The sequence below is a fragment of the Palaemon carinicauda genome, chromosome 2 (assembly GCF_036898095.1).
Source record: "Palaemon carinicauda isolate YSFRI2023 chromosome 2, ASM3689809v2, whole genome shotgun sequence".
NCBI lineage: Eukaryota > Metazoa > Arthropoda > Malacostraca > Decapoda > Palaemonidae > Palaemon > Palaemon carinicauda.
Genome location: NC_090726.1, coordinates 9,026,495 through 9,049,587, shown reverse-complemented (window position 1 = coordinate 9,049,587; position 23,093 = coordinate 9,026,495). Strand labels below are relative to the sequence as shown.

Here is a 23,093-nt window from a genome sequence, read left to right as displayed (position 1 = left end):
ATTTTGATGGGGATGAGGAGAAATATGAAATGTGGGAGATAAAATTTCTAGCCCATCTGAGACTTCGAAAACTTACCCTAGACGAAAGTGAAGATCAAACTTCAGCGGAATTCAGTGCTAAAAATGCTGACATTTTTGCCGAGATCGTTCAAGTTCTAGATGATAAGAGCCTCCAATTAATAATGAGAGATGCAGTCAACGATGGAAGAAAGGCATTGGAGATTCTACGGGACCATTACCGAGGTACTAGGAAACCAAGAATCATCTCCCTCTACACGGAGCTGACATCACTGAAAATGAGAGGGAAAGAATGTGTAACTGATTATTTTCTTCGAGCAGAGGCAGCCTCCACTTCGTTAAAGTCAGCTGGTGAGACGATCAGCGACAGCCTTCTTATTGCTATGGTGTTGAAGGGTCTTCCAGAGGAATTTACTCCATTTAATACTGTTGTTATGCAGAAGGATACCGAGTCTACGTTTCCAGAATTCAAGTCTCTGCTACGGAGTTATGAAGAAAGCCTGAGGAGTCGAGAGGCACACAGGCCTGATGTGAAGAGTGAGAACGTCCTTAAGGTGAATTATAAGAAGAATCCTGATTATCACTGTGGTGGATCTGCCAGTGGCTCATCAGTAAGATGTTATTCATGTGGTAAGACTGGACATAAGTCTTTCGAGTGTAGGTTGAAGAAAGACAGAGGTAAGTGGTGCAAAGAATGCAAAACCATTACACACAATTTTGATGAATGTAGAAAGGCTAATAGGGCTACTAGATTTTCTAGTGCAACTGTGAATGTTTGTAAGCCTAGATCCACTAATGATTATAGTGATGAAGAATGTTGTTTCAAAATAAGTTGCTCTGTTGATAACATATCTACAGATGTATGTAATGTTCTTGTTGATTGTGGTGCTACTACCCACATCATTACTGACAAATCCAAGTTTAAGTGTTTTGATGAAGACTTTGATGAATCAAAGCATATGGTTGAACTTGCAGATGGTGCAAGATGCAAGAATATTGTTAAAGGTAAAGGTAAGGCTAAAATTGTACTTTTTGATACAAATGGTATAAAACAAAATGTTGTTCTTGATAATGCCTTGTATATTCCTACTTTTAAGCAGAATATATTTTCTGTACAATCAGCTGTTAGTAAAGGAGCTACAGTAAGCTTTAATCCTAATCATTCTGAGTTGATAAGTCCAAATGGTGTGTCTTTTGAAATAAATAAGAAAGGTAAGCTATATTATCTAAATAATGTAAACTCATGTAAATCTCGTTCACTAGAGGAGTGGCATAAGGTTTTGGGACACTGCAATGTTAAAGACATTTTGAAGTTAGAAGATAAAGCTGAAGGTATGAAAATTAGTGCCAAAAGTAAGTTTGATTGCATAACTTGTCATGAAGGTAAAATGCATTTATCTAGGAACAGATTACCAGATGAGAGAGCAAAGAGTAAAATGGAATTTGTACATTGTGATCTTGCTGGACCAATGAGTATTGAATCAAGGGAAAAATCTAAATATTGTATTGTTTTTGTAGATGATTATTCAGGATCTGTTTTTGTTTATTTCTTGAAGCAGAAAAGTGATGCACTTGATGCTACTAAGAAATTCCTTGCTGACACTAGTTCTTATGGTGTTGTTAAAAGATTAAGGTGTGATAATGGAGGAGAATTTACTTCTTCAGAATTTAAAAAATTTCTGGTAAGTAATAAGGTTAAACAAGAATTTTCTTCACCAAATTCACCACACCAAAATGGTACTGCTGAGAGAATGTGGCGTACATTGTTTGAAATGGCTAGATGTCTCTTAATTGAAGCAAAGCTACCAAAATTCATGTGGAATTATGCTGTTAGGGCAGCTGCTTATATAAGGAATAGATGCTACAATTCTAGACTAGATAAAACCCCATATGAAGTGTTAACGTCTAAGAAGCCTAAACTTGAAAATATGCATATTTTTGGTTCCCTGTGTTATGCTTATGTAGAAAAGAAAGCTAAGCTAGATCCAAGATGTGAAAAGGGAATATTTGTTGGTTATGATTCATACAGTCCTGCTTATCTTGTCTATTATCCAGGAACTGACAGTTTGAGAAAGGTTAGGTTAGTACATTTTACTGATAAATTCAATTTTGATAAATCCCAAAGTCTAAAGGAAGATGGTGAATCAGAAGATAGTGAATTTGATTTTGATAATGAGAATGTCATTTGCAATGAAAAGAAAACAACTGTTAATGATAATCAAAGTGATCCTGTTTCTAAACATATCCTTGTTGAAGATGAGCATAGTGAAATTAATACAGATTTGACTGAAACTGAAAGGGAAGGAGAGTCCCGTTACCCAAGTAGGGAGCGAACTGCTCCCAAATATCTTGAAGAATATGTTGATCCTGATAATGTTGATTTACTGGGCTATTCTGTTCATTATTGTTGTAAAGTAACTGAAATTCCTGAAAGCTATAGAGAGGCATTAAATTCACATGTGGCTCACAAATGGATAGCTGCAATGGATGATGAAATTCAATCTTTGAGAGATAACAATACTTATGAATTGTGTAGTTTACCAAACAACCGTTGTATTGTAGGTGGACGATGGGTATATGCCATTAAAGAAGGGTTAAATGGTGAAGAGCAATATAAAGCTCGCTATGTTGCAAAAGGGTATTCCCAAATTGAAGGTGTTGATTATACTGATACTTTTTCTCCTACTGTGCGTATGACCTCAATTAGAATACTTATGCAATTGGCAGTACAATATGATTTAATTGTGCATTGTATGGATTTTAAAACTGCCTATCTTAATTCTGATATTGATTGTGAAATATTTGTTCAACAGCCTGAAGGTTACATTGAGACAGGAAGTAATAATGAACAATTGGTTTGGAAACTGAATAAATCTCTGTATGGTTTAAAGCAATCAGGCAGAAATTGGAATAATATGCTCCATGATTTCTTAATTCAAAATGATTTTGAGCAGTCATTAAGTGATCATTGTGTGTATGTCAATAAAAGACATAACTTTCATGTAATTATTTTGGTTTGGGTTGATGATATGATCATTGCCAGTAGTAATGAGAAAGCTCTGTTTGACACTAAACGTGTATTATGTCATAGATTTGAGATGAAAGATTTAGGGAAACTTTCATGGTTTTTGGGTATTGAGTTTGTTTTTGATGGAGATTGTATAAAAATGAACCAGAGTAAGTTCCTTGAGAAAGTTTTGAGAAAGTTCAAAATGGATGAATGCAACCCAAAGTCAATTCCTTGTGATCTAAGTGTTAATAAGTGTACCTTTGAGGAAAGTCCTGAACTAGTTGATAGTACTCTTTACAGAAACATTGTTGGAAGCTTGATATATATCATGACTTGTACTAGGCCTGATTTAAGTTTTGTTGTGTCTAAACTTTCACAGTATATGGCTAGGCCAACTCAAAGTCATTTGGCTATGTGTAAATATGTTCTAAAATTTCTTAAAGGTACTAAACAACATTGCCTTGTTTTTAAGAGGTCTTACGATACTATTGAGATTTCTGGTTACTGCGACTCAGACTGGGGTAGTTCTGAAGATCGTAAAAGTATTTCAGGTTATTGTTACCAAATGAATGCTGATAGTGCTCTTATTTCTTGGAAGAGTAAGAAACAAAGCAATGTAGCTTTAAGTTCTTGTGAAGCTGAGTATGTTTCATTGACTTTTGCTATCCAAGAAGCAAAATTTTTGCAGCAGTTGTTAACTGATATGATTAATGTTGAAGTCAAACCCATCATATTATTTGTTGATAACCAAGGGGCAATTAAACTTGCTAAGAACCCTGTTTACCATCAAAGGTCTAAACATATAGACATACGCTATCATTTTATCCGTAATGAAGTTATGAGTAAAAATGTTGATTTAGTGTATGTCCCCTCAAGTGAAAATAAAGCCGATATGTTTACAAAACCAGTAACTAAAGCAAAGTTGATTTATTTTAATTTGTGTCAATAATGGTTTTGTAATATTGACCTTTGATAGCTTTGTATTTTGTTTGTTTTTGATTACCATGATGCATATATTTGTTTGATGTGTAGTAATTTGCAGATTGATGAGAATAAAAGTTTATGAGGGGGTGTTAGAATATTAAACTTTTATTTATGATGCATTAGTGTTGTTGATTATGCGCTTGGGTACAATCATTTGTTTTTACCCATAATTCTTGTCATGATGTGCGTGGCGTGACGCCGCTTTCTTTTGTCCATATAGTGTAACCGGCAAGTTCATGGCCGAAGGAACTGTGTACTGCTGCCTCCCACATTCTCCATTAAAGTGACTCTTTTAGTGATAATCTTTTATTATAACCCACCATCATGTCCTTCGAGCTCACATTTACCACGGCAATATTTTCTAAGTTCATCATGGTCCGTACGCAAGTCACGGGTAGCTCCTGCTTAGTTTCCAACTTTCCCGATAGACAGAGCCCGTGTGACCGTGTCATCCCAGTCTAAGAAACGTTCGGTTTTACAAATTAATACTGTCCCGTCAATCTACATATTTACCCCTTAGTTAAGTATGTAGTTTTTAAGGACACGTCATGTTTAGTGACATTTGATACTGCTTGGATATTTATCATGAAATGTTATGTTAGAAAAAGGCCGTTACAATGCGTCGTACGCTGAAGCCACGGCCAACTTACTCGGTCGTAAAACTTCCCGCAATCATTGTTTCCTGCCTGATTATAATAACACCCGTTTGGCGGCGCTCGATTCGCATATCAGCTGGTCGCGCAAGCATGAACAGTTTTCGATGTTCGTACGTATGTTTTCGCTAATTCCAACAATTTTCATTTTAATCTCTTGTTAAGATTGTTATTTCTTTCGAAATCGTCCCAAAATTATGCCGAATACTATTTTGTTTCATATACAAACAAAGGTTATGTTATCCAGCATCTAGTTAAGATATTTCGTCAGATAAAGCCAGTGTCAAACAAAGCAACCGAACTAACCCTTTCGTAGGCCGCGTGATTTCAAATTTTTAATCCCCCCATGACCCGAGATTGACCTACAGCCGACCCAGGACCTTTCCAACTCTAACCGCCGTGATGGATAGACCTGTTCCGTATAGTTTCTCTGTGAGTGATATTTTCGATTTTATCTCCCGTATTGATCAGCTTGATGCAATTAAGACTCTCGGATTTTTACAGCTACGTGATTTCACTCGTGTTACCCCCGAATTCTTTCACTATTTATTTCGAGAAGGCCTCTTAGGGGATTTTAGAGGTCCATGTGAAAAGTGTCAAATAGGTGATGTGGCCCTCACGCGTGATGGCTGCAATGGGCAATACAACTATTTTTGGAGGTGTAGTAACCGCCAGTGTCGCCGAAAGGTCACAATGCGACATGGATCATTTTTTGAGCGCTCACACCTCGAAGAACGTGATGTCATTCTCCTCACGTGTTGTTGGGTTCATCGTTGGCCTCAACACTGTGTTGAAGTGAAGAACGAACTCCTTGCTTCTGACACTCTTGACTGGTACAACTTTTGCCGAGAAGTGTGTGAACAAGTGTTGATTTTGGACAATAAGAAAATTGGCGGACCAGGGCACATTGTGGAAGTGGACGAGAGCAAGTTCGGCAAGAGGAAGTATGCGGAGTACTATATCAGGAAGCGATATTTAGAGAAGTCCGTATGTCCGTTCAGGGCATTTTTACAGCTCATCAAGCGCGTTTACCCGCTCAAAGCCAGTCCTCTCTTCTTGCCGATTCCTGAATCTCCTCCCTCTAACGCTACTAACGTTCGGCCAAGTAACGTTCGTCCATCCAGCAGCCGTTCTTCAGCTAACGACGCCCGACCTTCCACTAGTCGCGAAAATTCAAGTCCTCCTCCTAATCCTCCACCCCAGAAGAGGCTGAAGGCCCAAGAACCTGAGGATTTTGGTTTTTAGCGACAGCGAATAATAAGGTTAGCCTGAGTAACTTTTATTATGACCATGTGGTTAAGATATAATTTTGAGTGCTGCCCAAAGCTTTTTTTGTGTAGGAGAGAGACTTACGAAGGGGGTACGGTGGCTTGGCCCCGGGTAGGGGTAGTGACCTGGGAACTACTAGGCTTGGTTAGGTTGTGTTTGTGGGGTTTGTATGTTAGCGACAGTGTTTGGGGGGTCGCAGGGGGGCGTTAGCCCCCCGTGTTAATTCACGAGGAAGGTAAGGACGCGGCTTGTAGGTCAGGTTAGGAGGGGAATGTAGCGTTAGTTGTTAATTTTTCTCGCACGTTTCCGACATCCATGACCAGAGTGGTCCTAGTATGTAGATTGTGGGGACAATCATTTACAAAATTAGTGTATTTGATATTATTTCTTTCCGTGAACATTCCAGCGAAAATTAGCCGATTTTGGACTTTTTAGAGGCTCCGAAAGGGGTGTTTGTATGATGGCGGCCATGCCCCACAATTCGTATTTTCAGATCTATCGGAAACTTATAGAATAGAAACATCAGAATATTGTAAATAACCCCAGGTAAATACTTACCAGATATAAATACCCCGGGTATGTATTTACCAGATGTAAATGTATTTACAAGATACTAATAGAGTTATTTTGAAAACCATCAAAAATACCATATGGTGTAAGGGTGTCGCAGGAAGTCGTTACCTCCCAGTTAGGCAAGGGCATAGTTTGTAGGTTTGTTTAGGTAGGGAAGTTTAGGGTAGGTGGTGTTCTTGTGTAAAGGTTGGTATTATTTTACTGTATTACAGGGCAATGTAACCTAGGAAATAAACTACTTTTTCCTATAGAAAAAATTACGCTCTTCGAAAATGACACTCGTTCCCGTAGCAAATGAAGATTTTCAGAAATATATATGTATATATCTATCTGAAATCAGAATCTGTAACACAGTAAAAATAAACCAAAAAGGTACCTAAAGGTTTTTGCAGAACAACGGACTTAGTTTTTGTAGTACAGAAAATCGCAAGAAATTCCCATTTTTTATGCATGCTAGAGGACCTGACCGCTAATATACAAAGGCTCCGGGATTTTACATTTGATACTTAGACTGACGCTCAAATGACATAATAGAGCAATTTTTTTTTTTGGCAAACTAGTCATAAAAGGCCTGGTTTAACAAAAAATCAATTATTTTGATTATGCTTGATATTTATTACGGTAACTTTTTCTTTTATTATCATGACTGGATTTTGATGACGATGACTATCGGAAACAAGAAAATTTAAACAAGTTGAAATAAATTATATAAAATAAGACTGGTGCACTGTATTTTAAAGTGTTTTGAATGTTATTGATGATGATACGCAGTGCAAGCCCTTAGCTTTTCTGTTATGGTAGTTGACCCACCATAACTCAAAAACTATGGAAATGTGCCAGAAATCTTTAAAAAAATATATTTATAAAACACCATAAAATATGCTATATAAATCTTATTTTCTCTAAATGGTTTATTGTGCTATTCTGTGATATCGTGACTTGAATAATCATTGCAAAGAGTGAGTTTCACGAATGGAAAAGTATGTTTCAATGGTTGACAATTTAGTTAAAAGTTCTATATGCAAAAGGAAACTTGCGGTTAGTTCATTGGAAAAGCCAGAGAACAGGCTTGTTGATTATACTGGTAAAGATGACGATACAAACATGCCCTCATCTTTGGACAACACACAAGATCGGCTAGCTTTCGATAGTGATGAGCTTCCTAAGTCCTCGACATCACTTGCTTCCTTTGTTAAAATTCATAAGTCCAGTGAATGCCCCCTTGATAATGGTAGTTCTTGTTCTTAATACCATGTTGCCTAACCTAACTTAACCCTCAAACATCAATCTAATGTTATTAAAATTCAATCAATAAGAGTTCTTAAAGTACACTGTTCATTAATGATTCGAATGCCTCAGACAGAGCCTCAAAATTATTTTATCATAATTATAATTTTTAAGACAAACATGAGCCTAAGCCTATTCTGTGGTTCTTCAGTTTTAGATTAGGTTAATTGCTAAAGCCGCTAAGCCAATCCAAAACAGCCTGATTTAAGATTGTCCAACTTGAACTATTTCATACCCATAACACCATGATTGTTATTTTAGTATTTGGGTCTTATTCTGGTGAAATGTGATGAGTGGTCTCTACTCAATTATTCAACTGTAATTCTACATTAACCTGTCATGACACTCTTAACTTATTCCCATCTTAGAGCCATGTGCTCTACCTAATCTGTACTATGGAGACGTGACCCTTGCAGTCAGAATAGTACTTCAGTATTCACCATTAGATCTTGAAATGGCCACTGACTCCAGTCCAGTTTTAACCTACAGTGCTCATATTAAAGATAAAGTAGAACAGAATTTGTTGCATGTTTATTGCATGGCTTGGTAGCAGAGTTTTTAAAATTTTCCTACAATAGTGCTGTCAAAAAGTGGTTTCCACTGTGTCAGTACCTGTAAATATGGACTTTTACTTATTTTACATTCTAATATAAAAAGTTTTTATAGTTGTCGTAAGTCCCTGTTTGATTTTTCAAAGGTTTTGTTCTATCTTTTTTAAGATTTAGACAAAATTTCAAGCAGATATAAAATCCTAGGTCAATGGAATTTGGATAAACAGCTAAATGTTTTAAAGGATCTTAAGCCTGGTCACTTCGCTTAACGTAATTATTTTCATTTACCAGGGTAAACTTTCTCAATAAAACTGGATAATCTAGATCTACAATATAGGCACATTAAACCTATGCAAAATAGTGTAGTATGTCTGTGTTGATTACATAAAATTATAATTTTTTGATAAATGTGATTTGTTTTTATCATTATGCATGTAGAAACCATGAATTTTTCTCCTAATTACATTATAATTCAATAGGTAGCCATTTTACTGGGATGATTGCAGACAGCAGCCTTGTGACAACCTCGTTATACCTTAACATCGCACAAATTTGAAACAGAGTTTGACTTGATACTCCAAGGAAAGGGAAAAGACTGAGTTTTTTTTAGGTAAGACATCAGGTAATCAAAGGAAGTTAATGTTTTTCTATATAATGTAAAGAATACTTAGTGTACAGTAGTTTTTAATCAAGCCAGAAGCAATGGCTCACTGTTTCACCATACTCTTGTTTGTAGATTGGTGAAATTTCTGTTATGGTAATCAGTACTATTAATATGCTAAAATCTCAAGGTATTAGTCAATCACTGTCCCTTAGGGTGGTGCTTGTTAAGTACTGTACTGAAGTAATGTATTGAAATTTGTAAGATGATAAGTATTGTAATATTTGCTATGTATGAAATACTATATTTATTCTGGCTCTGGCTTCTGCTAAGAGAGTTGGCGAGCTACGTGGTCTGTCCTACGACATTGCCTATTCAAGGGGATTGGGGCAAGTGATACTAGATTTCGTCCCTGAATATGTAGCTAAGGCTTAAATCCAGCTGTCCGGACCCTAGATTTGGGCCCTTCCAGATTCAGTCTCGGTTCTATAACAAATTACCCAGGTCAGCTGTTACTCTGCCCTGTAAGGGCACTGAGGAAGTACAGTACTGTACTTAAAAGGAACCTCTAGAACCCACCCCTAGATTAGCAGGCTCTTTGTGAGCACGAGGAAAACCAAGAGGAAGATTATAATGAACATGATACTTTCCTGGATCAGACAGGTAATCTAGAGAGCCATTCAACCAGGCTTCTCACCTTCCAGTTGTCATCCCCATGCTCATGACGTCAGGGTTGTCAGCACATCCCTGGTGTTTAAAAAGAATTTCTCAGTGATGCAGGTGTTACAAGTGGGTGCGTGGAAACGGCAAACAACGTTCACTCCCCACTACCTACAAGACATAACCCAGAGGAACATGGACACATTTACCTTATGTCCTGTGGTGGCTGTACAAAAAATGGTCAGTAACACCTCAGCTCCCTCATAGGTCAAGGAGCTGTTGGTTAGGGTAGATGTTATCCACAAGTAAGTCTAGGATGAATGTGTGAGTGACTGGCCACTTCCTATTTCACCCTCCCCTCTCTTGGGGCTCAACATCCAAGGAACTCTGCAGCTGACCACCTCTGACTGCAAGTGGGTACCATGTCCTTTGTGTAACCTGATACAGTATATATGTATATATTTGAAATGGCCCCGTTCTCCAAGTGAGTTGGAGTCTGGCAATGTCTAGATTAAGTGAGCTTAGCTCCAATATTATGCTTACCTAGTCAAGTCACATTGCTAAATTCTACACTACCTCTGATTGCCCAGGCCATCATCCTATAAGGATCACGAGATGTCAGGGTGCCCTCTAAACAGCTCGTGCATAACACTGAATATTACCATGGGACAGTTTCCAGCCAGTTGGTTTTAGGACTTCCACCCACCATGGAATAAGTCTATGTAAAGAGCGCAAGGTTTGTATAAATGCTGGAACAAATGGCAAATTTAGGTTAATTTGCATTTTTCCTAACTACAAACCTGGAGTTCTTTACTTATACTGGTTCCCACCATTACCTGCTACCACCCTCCGCTAACTAGCGGAGGGTAATTACACCTTGCGAAAGCTTTAACGGCTAGTTTCAGCTTGTACACCTACTTAAAGTAAAGAGCTCCGGGTTTGTATGATTAGGAAAAATACAAATTATTCCAAAATTGTCAAATTATGCATTGTAGTGACCTAAAGAGGTTGTAAAGGGTCAGACCCTTAATTTTCTTTCCAGGCTTTAGACTGAATGTGCATCCCCATTACTTTCTGAGGCAGCACTGATATTTATGACATAAAGTGAGCTCTTCTAGTTTGGGATAATTACCTGTGAAAAGACCCAAGATATATTTTATGAATTGAATAATTTATTTGTATAATGTATATAGAATTTTTGTGGCTCATTTTGTATGTCGGTTACCAATCTCGCAAGTAAGGAAAGTTATTCCAAAATATCAAAAAAAAAGAAAAAAAATGGTAGTATCTAGAGAGAAATTAAGTAATCTCAGGATGCAAGGCTAAATTCTGTTTTACTTAGAAGTTTTAATTAGGGATTGTTCCTACATAAATACAAACTCACATCCTTTAATAGGAGTACTGTATTACAGTATATATTTCAGCTTGGCTGGAATTCGCTGCTATAATTTTAATGAGATGTGTCAGTGATTACGGTTGGGCAGAGGGGGGAAGAACTACCCCCACGCCAGCACACTGAGATGTCACTTTGACTTCAGCAGCCAAGGTGTACAGATGTAATCTTGGGGCTCTTACTGTTTCTTCTTATCTTTAATATGACAAGAACTCACCGGGGTGTGCCCTCTTATATAAAGTAGCTTGCTCCCTGGAGTATATGTGCCACTCCACCATAGGAACATTTCATTTGTGCGCAATAAATTCTTTGAAAGAAACTCGGAGTGTTGGCATGCATAACAGACAACTCATCCTCCAAGGTGAATGAATACAATTCCTTGTACTCATTCCCCAATTGAGGAGGATATATCTGTGGATGTTGGGTCACTGACAGGTTTCTCTTGAAGGTAAGAATGGGGTCAATACCCCTGGCTTTGTGAGCTCTGGTCCTAGCTGGTGCCTCGACCCTCTTTTCAGTCGAGGCGTAGTCTCTATGGATCGTCTCACGAAGCCAGAAAATAAAGAGACAGTGTTCCTTGGCACCTTTTTCTTGGTCCTGCCAGTGCTAACAAAAAGTCTCACACTCAGGCCTGAGGTGTTGGATCTTTTTCAAAATGCAGCACAAGGCCCTCACTTGATACAACAGCATTTCTTCTTGATCACCACTCAATATCTCCTAAAGAGAAGGGATGGAAAGACTCAAAACTGGGGCCATGCGCCGCCGTGTTTTAGGTTTTACTCAAAAGTTCAGGCACAAAACTAGCTCTCCTTGGTCTGGGTGACTAAGTAAGAGAGATCGTGCAACTTGCCAACTCTCTTCGCCAATGCTAAAGCTAGCAGAATCAGTCTTGAGTGTCAGATCCCTGTATGACTACCTCCTCAAAGGCTCGAACAGGGTATGGGTAAGAGCCTTGAAGACTAAAGACACGTCCCACTCTGTGGACCTGAGATCCCAGGTAGGGCAAGACTGCTCAAAGTTCCTCATGAGCATAGACAGCTTCCTGTAGGTGGAGAAGTTTATGCCCTTCAGTTGGATTCCATACTCAAGGCAGGGCGGTAGCCTTTGACAACCATGACTGAAAGGCACTTCTCTTGGTATAGGAAGATGGTGAAATCTGTGATATGTGCTAGAGTTGCTCTGACCGGAGAACTGTCCCTTCTGTGAAATTAATTATAGATGGCTCCACTTAGTTTGGTAGACAGCTACAGAGGACCTCCGAAAGTATTCAGACATCTGTGCAGTGCCTCACAAAAAGCTTTTTGCTCAGAGGAAACGCTGGAATGCTGCCTAGAAGTGCTTCAGCTCACAAAGAGGGACGAGACCATTCACTCAACAGTACTGATTGTCCCCACAAGCCTTCTTGGAATGCTTGAAATGCTAGGAAGCTGATTGCATCTCAAGAATGTTGATGTTCTGATGCCTTTCTTCTTTGATCCACAAACCTTAGATGACCATTTCGTCCAGGTGTTCCCCCACCTCTCCTTTGACACACCTGAGAGCAAGTACATGTCCAGAGGTGGAGATTTGAGGTTCCCCTCGTCGAGCCGCCAGAACAGTGGTCCGAACCTCATATCCCACTGGAACAGGATGGAACAGTGGATACCTGTTTGATGACCAGTGTTCCTTCAGACACCATTGAAGGGATCTTTGGTGGAGGTGCCCATGTGTAATGAGTTTCTCCAACAAGAAGTGACCAAGAAGAAAATACTAACTCTGAACTGGTATTTCTGATTTGGACAGGAACGGTTGCTTAACCTCCATGAGCCTTCTGCTCCGATTGTCTAATGAAAAGACTCTCTCTGCTTTATCTGTCACCACGGCCAGGTACCTCAACCTCTGCTTGTGTGAGATTAGACTTCTCCAAGCTTACCACAATCCCCAGCTTGCGGCAAAATGCGGGAATCCTTTCACAATTCTGTAGCAACAGCTCCTCCAAGGCTATGATCAACCAATCGTCAAGATACATCAGCAGACACATTCTTTTGTTAATGGGCCTAAGTGGCTACCAAGGTGAACACGCGAGGATTACCTAGACACATTCTTGAACTGGTACACTGTACCTTAGAGGGAGAAGCGGGGTTACTTTTGAGACGACTGTTGAACAGGTGTACCTAAAGCATGAAGTCTCTCTTTGATGGAAGACAGCACAGACCATACTGCTTCCGTCCTGATCTTTATTTTGCAAATAAACTTGTTCATAGGAGAGGTTGATGACTGGCCTTCAGCTCCCAGTTGCCTTCTCCTACAGAAAGAGCTGACTGTAGAAACCTGAAGGCTTGTGTCGAACGACTTTAACAGTGTTCTTCTCCAGCATCCTGTCTACCTTTGCTGGATGATCCAAGGGAACTCGATCGGAACCTAAGATGAGGGAGGGCTTGTGGTCCTAAAAGGGTAGAAAGTAATCATTCCTAAGGACACTCACTACACAAGGCTTGCCCCATGTTTCTGCCAAGTTACCTAGTGATGAGACAGGCATCTCCCTACTCTCGATAACAGGAGAGGGTTAATGCTAGCATCAACGTTTCCCTCTCCTTCCCACCACCACCATTCCTCAAAGGAGTGGTTTGGGGTGCTTGAAAAGGCTACACAAGCACAGGCTCTTTTTGGGAAGAGGTTGCAGGCATTACTGACCGGGGTCTTGGAGCGGGCACAGTGCCTTTCCTTGATCCTGAGATCCCACATGCTTGGCCGCGGCCATCTTCGAATGAGTTCCATAATAACACCACCTGTGAGGTGGCCTCTTATGAGAAGTCAGAAAAAACAGTGTCTCATTTCTTTTAAGTCCAGTTATCTCACTGGTTTACTGCCATTGGACAAGGGAAGTGAATGCCTCCCCATCCAACCGCATAAGACTCGCGTACTTCTCCAAAGCTTCCAGGGTTGATAACCTCTTCAACTTTACAACGTACGATACTGCTCCTGATACTCAGATGAAGTGTTGACCTACAACTGGTTTAGCCATAAACCGGTTGCAGCCTTCACCCATCCCCTAACAAATACAAATTCTTGCTTCCATTCGATCACTTAATAACCCCAATTTCTTTATGAAAGAAAAAGAATATGAAAAGTTTTTGTAAGGAGCTGACTGTTCATTTGTACACGTCAGCAGTTGAATCAAAAGTGAAGGCTCTCCATGCACCCTCACCATCTGGATAACCACTTGTCATCCAACTTTAATGACTGGTTCCAGAATGTGATGATTCAATCTCCCTAATTTTAGAATAAGGGTTTGTATGCTGCGTAGGAACAAACCACAGAGCAGAAACTGAAATCTAAGGTATATTATTTTATTATTTTTATAATTATCTGTATTTTTCGTCTTTATAAATTTAACCTTTATAAGCCCAAAAATTACTTAAAGCGTTCATAAGCCCAAAAATGGGCTTTACAGATTCTCCTCTGTCCTCATACACTTAACAACACTGAGATTACCAAACAATTCTTTTTTCATCCAAGGGTCAACTACTGTACTGTAATTGTTTAGTTGCTACTTTTCCTCTTGGTAAGGGTAAAAGAGACACTTTAGCTATGGTAAGCAGCTCTTCTAGAAGAAGGAAACTCCAAAATCAAACCATTGTTCTTTAGTTTTGGGTAGTGCCATAGCCTCTGTACCATGGTGTTCCGACGTCTTGGGTTAGAGTTCTCTTACTTGAGGGTACACTCAGGCACACTATTCTATCTAATTTCTCTGCTTGTTTAGTTTAACTTTTTATAGTTTGTATAGGAAATATTTATTTTTAAATATTTAACTTAGCCGGTGAATATATATAGCTGCAACTCTGTTGCTCGACAGACAAAAAACTGTAAAAAAAACTCGCCAGCGATCGCTATACAGGTTGCGGGTGTGCCCATCAGCGCCAACTGTCGGCCAGATACCATACTCAATGTAAACAAAGACTCAATTTCTTCTCTGTCGACGTGTCGACAAGACGTACTTTTACTCGCTGTAGAACCTGGAGTTTTCTCAACATATTTGGTGAAGTACTTCATTTTGGTTTGAGCTTTCGCAGTGCAGGTGTTTTATCTTCATCTTAAATCTTGAACTCGATTTGGATAGATTTAATTTTTGGTGACAAAGAGAGTATGGACTTTCTTTGACTTTTAAATGGCCGACCCTTCCCTTAGACGGAAGTGTGTTTAGGCTTTTAGTAATTATCTTATCACGTTATAAATTAATTATAGATTTTCCTCTATATATTTTATATCTCACCGCCTTTATTAGGCCTCTTCGATTAACTTTCCATTTATAATAAACATAAAAAATAAATGTTTTGTTTATATGCGACCTTTCCTGAGAGTAGGTGGTCCTAACTTGGAAACCGAAGTTAAACCACGTTGAGCCCTTTCAATCGTAAATAGCTTTTAAAGAGCTAATGATTTAAAACTTTTTAAATGAAAGATTTTCTTTGAATAGTCTTCGTACTGTTTTCAAAGATGAACTAACGTTTAGTTTATTTATGCTACGCAGTTTGCGCTCTATCGTTACGATAGAGAGAGAGAGTATCACGGTTTCACTTTGCAGAAAGAGTAAATCGATTCTGACGTTTTGTTCATTCTTCTTTCAAAGCTTAAATGTTTTAAATTCTATTTTAAAGGAACTTTTTAATTGAAAAACCTTTCAGTTTTTTCCTTTGGTCAAATAACATGTTTTTTTGACGAAACGTAATTGGGCTCTTCTCTTAGGTGCGAAATCAAGAGAGAAAGAGAGGGAGAGATAGAGACGGAGGGAGAGAGAGGAGAGAAAACGTTCCGTTCAAGCGGGGAGAAAGGATAAAACGTTTTTAGTTTTATTCTCGTCCCCAGGCAATGTACGGTGAGAGATTGAAAACGTAGTTTTGAATGAACTAGTGTTTATTCTCTTCCCCAACCACTGAATTTTTTTATCTTAAAAGATGTTTACTGTTTTTTTTTGCTGGTATTAATGTGCTTGCATTATACGACTGATTTCGCATTTACTACCTTTTGATGAGGGTAGAATTGCGTGCTTCAGGTAGAAATCAGTAAAAGTTTCGATTTCAGTGAAATAAGTGCAAAACAGAAAATCGTAGTGATAAAGTGATATTGCGCAAATTGTTAGTGTTGCGTCCGAGGGTTCGTCTGTTCGTGCCTGTCGTTCACCTAGTCCGGTACCTCTTGCAAGCTCCCAAGCCCAGGGGAGAAGTAATGTCGTACGACTTATGGGTTCGAGAGGCCTTGATCAACGAACAGACGTTTCCCTCTGGTATCGGGTGTATCTTACCAAGATCTCCCCTACCATAAGGCGAGAGAGACAATTTTCTCCTCGTCATCCGAAGGCTTTTCGCATAAGAAACCTGAAACAAGGTTTCGAGGCCCTTAAGCGAAAGTCAGTCCTTTCAGGACAGGTCCATCGTCCTGGTTGCAGCCATTAGGACAGCTCTGACCCTATGCAGTCATCGGAAAACTGCTCGCCGCCTAACAAAAGCGTAACACAGACTCCGAGAGAGTTTTTTGTTGGCAAAGTGTTGCGGTCACAGACGTTACCCTCGTCTCTTACCACAACCATTTCCGTTGATCCTAAATGGGTTGTACGGCAAGACATGCAGAATATGCTTGCCTCCCTTATGGAAGACTATTCTGCCGATTAGTCCGTTGAGCCTAGCCGTTTATCTCATCGAGATCCTGGCTTTCAGCCAACCTAACGTTCCTTTGTGCATCCTGTTAACGTTGGCGTAGCTAAGTCACGTCAGTCAGGTTGTTTAGAACCACACTCGATGCGGTCTCGTGTGGATTTTCAGCCACATTTGGACGTTAGGCCACTTGCTGATGCTCCTGTTGACGTTCAGGACGTTCGCTAACAATCGGAGTTGACTTGTTTTGACGCTGTGCGTCAACCTCCGCATTCTAGAGTTGTTTTGACTGCTCAGTCTAGGCAGTCAAAGCAGTCTCGAGTGGACGCTGTGCGTCCTCACGCACCTGTTGTTGTTGACAGTTCACAGACTGTCAAGCAGTTACATGACGTTGCGTCCTGGTCTCTCGCACCTGTTGTTGTTGACAGTTCACAGACTGTCAAGCAGTTACATGACGTTGCGTCCTGGTCCGCTACTAATGCACCAGTGCGTGTGGACTCTGCTTGTAAAGCATTGCCACCACTGTAGGTCTCTCCCATCTAAAGGTTCCTTTAGATGAGGAAGTTGCTGTTCCCCCTCCTACTGATATTCCCTTGAGGACTCTGTCAGACGGAGAGGAGCCTAAAGCTGCTTAGCCCTCTATGGACTTTAATTAAATCATGCTGATTTTTAAGGATCTTTGTCTGGATCTTTTTGTAACTGCTGCTCCTCGTTCGCCTAAACGTCAGAACTTACGCTAGGCCTAGCTACTTCGAAGCCGTTGTTTATAAGCTAGTGCTCTCTCGCTCTCCTAGAGAGCTTTACGTTTGCTAGGCGACTGGTTTATCACCAGGAGGAGTTTGGGGGATACAGCCTTTGCTTTCCCTTCTTTTAAACTGGCTTATAGAGCGAGAGTCTGGTATGACACGAGAGAAGTTCTCGGCTTGGGAGTTCCTGCCTCTGCCCAGATAGACTTCTCAAATCTCGTAGACTCTCCCTGGCGCCTGGCCAGGAGACGCTCCAAGATTTTACAGGTCAACTTCACAGCTGTTTTCGAGCCTTTGAAGTTTTGCTGTACAATTATGTCATGCATAAACAAGGCTTTCAGGGATGGAAAGCGGTACCGCCTCAGTCGCTAACCCCGTCTGTTGCCGCACCTGCTCCCGTGGACCCTAAATGGGCTTTGCTGCAAGACATGCAGTCCAAGCTTGCGTCCTTGATGGAGGACTTTAATGCGGAGAAGGTTGCTGCTGAACCTTCTGGCCAACAACCTTCCAAGCGGTCGGTTGTGCGTCCTGTTGACGCTGAGGTAACCTTCTCGCGTCTACCAGTTGAGGTGGTTCCTCCACCGATGCGACCCAGTGTGGGTTGCCAGCCGCATGTTGACGTTAAGCGACGCTCGGAGGTGGTTGTTGTCGTTCAGGACGTTCAACAACCATCAGAGGTGACTTGTTTTGACGCGGTGCATCAACCTCCGCAACCCGGTATGGTGTTGACTGCACAACCCAGACGGTCTAGACAGTCTCGGGTGGACGCTGTGCAGCAGCAGTTCCATGACGTTGCGTCCGGCTCCGTCACGCAGGCACCAGTGCGACCGGACTCAGCGAGCCAGACGTTGCCCACTCCGTTGCCGTTTCCTCATCAGTTTTCGGATGAGGAACTATCTGATGAGGACATTGCTGAACAACAAGACGATCAGCCCCCAGAATAGATCAAGCCCTGCTATCCATCCAGAAGATGCTGAAGAAGGAACGCTGCTCAGTCAGGCTGTGGATGAGTCTGGTAGGGACGCTGTCATCCCTGGAACAGTTTGTATCACTAGGAAGACTACACCTCCGTCCTCTTCAATACCATCTGGCTTTTCACTGGAAAAAGGACAAGACGCTAGAAGCGGTCTCGATCCCGATTTCCGGAAAGATAAAGTCTTGTCTGACTTGATGGAAGGACAATATCAACCTAAGAGAGGGTCTTCCCCTGGCTGTTCAGACTCCCCACCACGTTCTCTTCTCGGACTTGGGCTGGGGCGCGACACTGGACGGTCGGGAATGCTCAGATCTGTGGAACTCGAGTCAGAGGAGCATGCATATCAACTGCAAGGAGCTGTTGGCAGTTCATCTGGCCTTGAAAAGCTTCGAGTATCTCCTTCGAGGCAAAGTGGTGGAAGTAAACTCGGACAACACCACGGCCTTGGCGTACATCTCCAAACAAGGAGGTACCCACTCACTGACGTTGTACGAGATCGCAAGGGACCTGCTCATCTGGTCAAAAGGTCAAGACATCTCCCTAGTAACGAGGTTCATCCAAGGCGACTTGAACGTCATAGCAGATTGTCTCAGTCGGAAAGGGCAAGTAATTCCAACCGAATGGACCCTCCACAAGGATGTGTGCAAGAGACTTTGGGCCACTTGGGGTCAACCAACCATAGATCGCTTTGCAACCTCGCTGATCAAGAGGCTTCCAATCTATTGCTCCCCAGTCCCGGACCCAGCAGCAATACATATAGATACCTTCCTCCTAGATTGGTCACATCTGGATCTCTACGCATTCCCACCGTTCAAGGTACTGCAGAAGTTCGCCTCTCACGAAGGGACAAGGTTGACGTTAGTTGCTCCCCTCTGGCCCGCGAGAGAATGGTTCACCGAGGTACTTCGATGGTTAGTAGACGTTCCCAGAAGTCTTCCTCTAAGGGTAGACCTTCTACGTCAGCCACACGTAAAGAAGGTACACCAAAGCCTCCACGCTCTTCGTCTGACTGCCTTCAGACTATCGAAAGACTCTCGAGAGCTAGAGGCTTTTCGAAGGAGGCAGCCAGTGCGATTGCTAGAGCAAGGAGAGCGTCTACCATTAGAGTCTACCAATCGAAGTGGGAAGTCTTCCGAGACTGGTGCAAGTCAGTTTCTGTATCCTCGACCAGTACCTCTGTAGCTCAAATAGCTGATTTTCTCTTATACCTGAGAAAAGGACGATCCCTTTCAGCTCCCACTATCAAGGGCTACAGAAGCATGTTGGCATCGGTCTTCCGGCATAGAGGCTTAAATCTTTCCAACAATAAAGATCTGCAAGACCTCCTTAAGTCTTTTGAGACCACCAAGGAGCGTCGTTTGGCTACCCCTGGATGGAATTTAGACGTGGTACTAAGATTCCTCATGTCAGACAGGTTGGAGCCGTTACAATCAGCCTCCCTGAAAGATCTCACTCTTAAGACTCTTTTCCTGGTATGCTTAGCCTCGGCTAAAAGAGTCAGTGAGATTCATGCCTTCAGCAAGAACATCGGATTTTCGTCGGAAAAAGCCACTTGTTCGCTGCAACTTGGTTTTCTAGCCAAAAATGAGCTGCCTTCTCGGCCTTGGCCTAAATCTTTCGATATTCCCAGCTTATCGGAGATCGTAGGCAATGACCTAGAAAGAGTTTTATGCCCTGTTAGAGCTCTTAAGTTCTATTTAAAGCGTACCAAACCTTTACGAGGCCAATCTGAAGCTTTATGGTGTTCAGTTAAGAAACCATCCTTGCCTATGTCAAAGAATGCTTGGTCATACTTTATCAGATTGTTAATACGAGAAGCTCATTCACATCTGAGTGAGGAAGACCGAACTTTGCTTAAGATGAAGACGCACGAAGTTAGAGCTGTAGCAACTTCCGTGGCCTTTAAGCAAAATAGATCTCTGCAAAGTATAATGGACGCAACCTATTGGAGAAGCAAGTCAGTGTTCGCGTCATTTTACTTGAAAGATGTCCAGTCTCTTTACGAGAACTGCTACACACTGGGACCATTCGTAGCAGCGAGTGCAGTAGTGGGTGAGGGCTCAGCCACTACAATTCCCTAATTCCATATCCTTTTAATCTGTCTCTTGAAATGTTTTTAATGTTGTTTTTTATGGGTTGTCCGGAAGGCTAAGAAGCCTTTCGCATCCTGGTTGATTTGGCGGGTGGTCAAAGTCATTTCTTGAGAGCGCCCAGATTAGGGGTTTGATGAGGTCCTGTTGTATGGGTTGCAGCCCTTGATACTTCAGCTCCTAGGGGTCTGTCAGCATCCTAAGAGGATCGCGAGGCTCCGTAAGGAAGACGTACTTATAAGGCAGAGTAATCGTCTAAGTCGACTTCCTTACCAGGTACCTATTTATTTTGTTTTTGTTATTTTGATAACTTCTAAAATGAAATAAAAACTCTTAGCTCATAAGATGTAAACATATTTAACTGGTCTCTACCCACCACCCTGGGTGTGAATCAGCTATATATATTCACCGGCTAAGTTAAATATTTAAAAATGATATTTTAATTATAAAATAAATTTTTGAATATACTTACCCGGTGAATATATAAATTAAACGACCCTCCCTTCCTCCCCAATAGAGACGCAGTGGGATGAGAAGAAATTGAGTCTTTGTTTACATTGAGTATGGTATCTGGCCGACAGTTGGCGCTGATGGGCACACCCGCAACCTGTATAGCGATCGCTGGCGAGTTTTTTACAGTTTTTTGTCTGTCGAGCAACAGAGTTGCAGCTATATATATTCACCGGGTAAGTATATTCAAAAATTTATTTTATAATTAAAATATCATTTTAATGTTACTGTTCTTGAAAGATTTTATTTTTCATTGTTTCCTTTCCTCACTGGGCTATTTTCCCTGTTGGGGCCCTTGGGCTTATAGCATCCTGGTTTTCCAACTAGGGTTATAGCTTAGCAAGTAGTAATAATAATAATATAAGCAATGAATAAAATTGTTTTAGAATTGTGGTTGCTTTCCAGGTTGATTATAATGGCTCCTACGCGAACTCAAGTGCTGCAGCTGTATCGTGCCCTTCTGCAGTATGGTAGAACTTTACAGTTAACAGATCAAGAGTATTTCTACCAAAGAGTACGAAGAGAATTTGAAAAGAACAAAGAGATGATTTCCGAAAAAGATAAGAATTTTTATTTTGAGAAAGGGTTAAGTTTCCTCTCAAAACAGAGACTTGTGTAATAGTTGTTCATTATTGATATCAAAATGTATTGGAAAATTTTATTCTTGAAATATTTTGCAAATGGAAATTCTTTACTTCTGCTTCGACAATTCATATTTCAACAGTTATTTTCATTAATAGCCTTATAAGGGTAGTAGGGAAATATCTTAAATGTTTTGGTTGAGTACTATAGCAATTCAGCTGTAGCTTAGAGTTTCTGTAATGTTGGTGAGCTCAAAAGGTGACAAGGTGACATTTAGCATCTTTGATAAAGTTGTGTAAACGTGATGTACTGTATGTTAATCTTTATTCACTTTTGTCGTTTGTCACTTTTAATGCAGAGATTACAGAACAATACTGTACCTACAATTGAACATGATGAAGCAATTAAAAAGCTAAATCTGATTAAGATCAAATAAACAGTGATGTATAACTTCGGATTTTTGCTAGACAAGATTCTAAGAAATGATATGGAGTTTTCTGTAAGTTAATTAAACTTGCTTCATGTTATTGTCCAACCTACTTCAAACAATGAATGTTAGATATTGAAAAATTGTTGGAAGAAATGTAATCAGAATTTAACATTTTCAACTAGTCAAATTTCAAATTGGTAAATTTTTAGGGAGCTGTAATTAATATATATAGTTAAGTTCTAACATAATTAATAAAAGAAATTCTTATGAGCCAACTTGAAGATAATTATGATTGCTCACTCGGTGATCTAATGAAATTACTGTATGTAGTAATAACTATAGTAATATTAGAGTTATTTATGATGTAGATGAAATGCTGTAGTAAAGAATGTTAGTCTTGCTCAAGTGTCAGAATTAGAGAAAAGAATTTTTGTTTTAATCTGATTGTTTCACAAAACCAGCTAGAACTTGTAAATACTTTATGGTACATGAGAAATAAGAATGTGAACTTAAAGGTGTATTTTTATAATTTTTCTTTTTATGTACTGTACAACATTATTTATTAAAAAATAAACATTGATAAAAAATGTAAGCAATGCTGCAGTCTTCATTCAAATTAAAACATGATTTACTAATGAGGAAATTAGAAAAAACCAAGAAGTAGTGAAAGGTTATACAATGCTAGAAGAACCTCCAGCAGAGGAATCCTAAATTAGCATGTAGGAAGTATTCAGTTTTGAGGATTTGGCCAGAAAATTTTATTTTGAAGAAAGAAACCCAACAAAATAAAGTTCGCTGAAAGTCTAAAAGATTTTTAAAGCTGCGTCAGTATTTTGAGATTATATTATATAAGAGTAGAGAAGCTGAAACACATGTAGGTTGTATCGTGATGAGAATGCTTGTTAACGTTGATCAATAGCACAGCATAAATTGCTACATTCTGATTAATACTGAAAGTGAGAAGAAAGACAGGAAGAGAAAGTTGAAGAAATAAAAATCTTGAAATTAAGACAGGATGGCAGGATCTGTTAAAGTTAGCAACTACAAAATATAAAGTGGAAGAAGAAAAGTAATGAATAGCCATAAAGTAGACTGAGGAAAAGAGAGAAACCCAGTGTTCAAATTATATA

General features: G+C 40.1%; 1 long non-coding RNA gene across 1 annotated transcript; it reads left to right on the top strand.

Moving 5' to 3' along the window:
* Window positions 1-5,065: 5,065 nt before the first annotated feature.
* LOC137615158 (uncharacterized) lies at window positions 5,066-21,374 on the top strand. Its single transcript, XR_011039167.1, has 3 exons — window positions 5,066-5,927; window positions 8,825-8,955; window positions 21,357-21,374. It is a non-coding gene; the product is annotated as an uncharacterized lncRNA (long non-coding RNA).
* The last annotated feature ends 1,719 nt before the right edge of the window (window positions 21,375-23,093 follow it).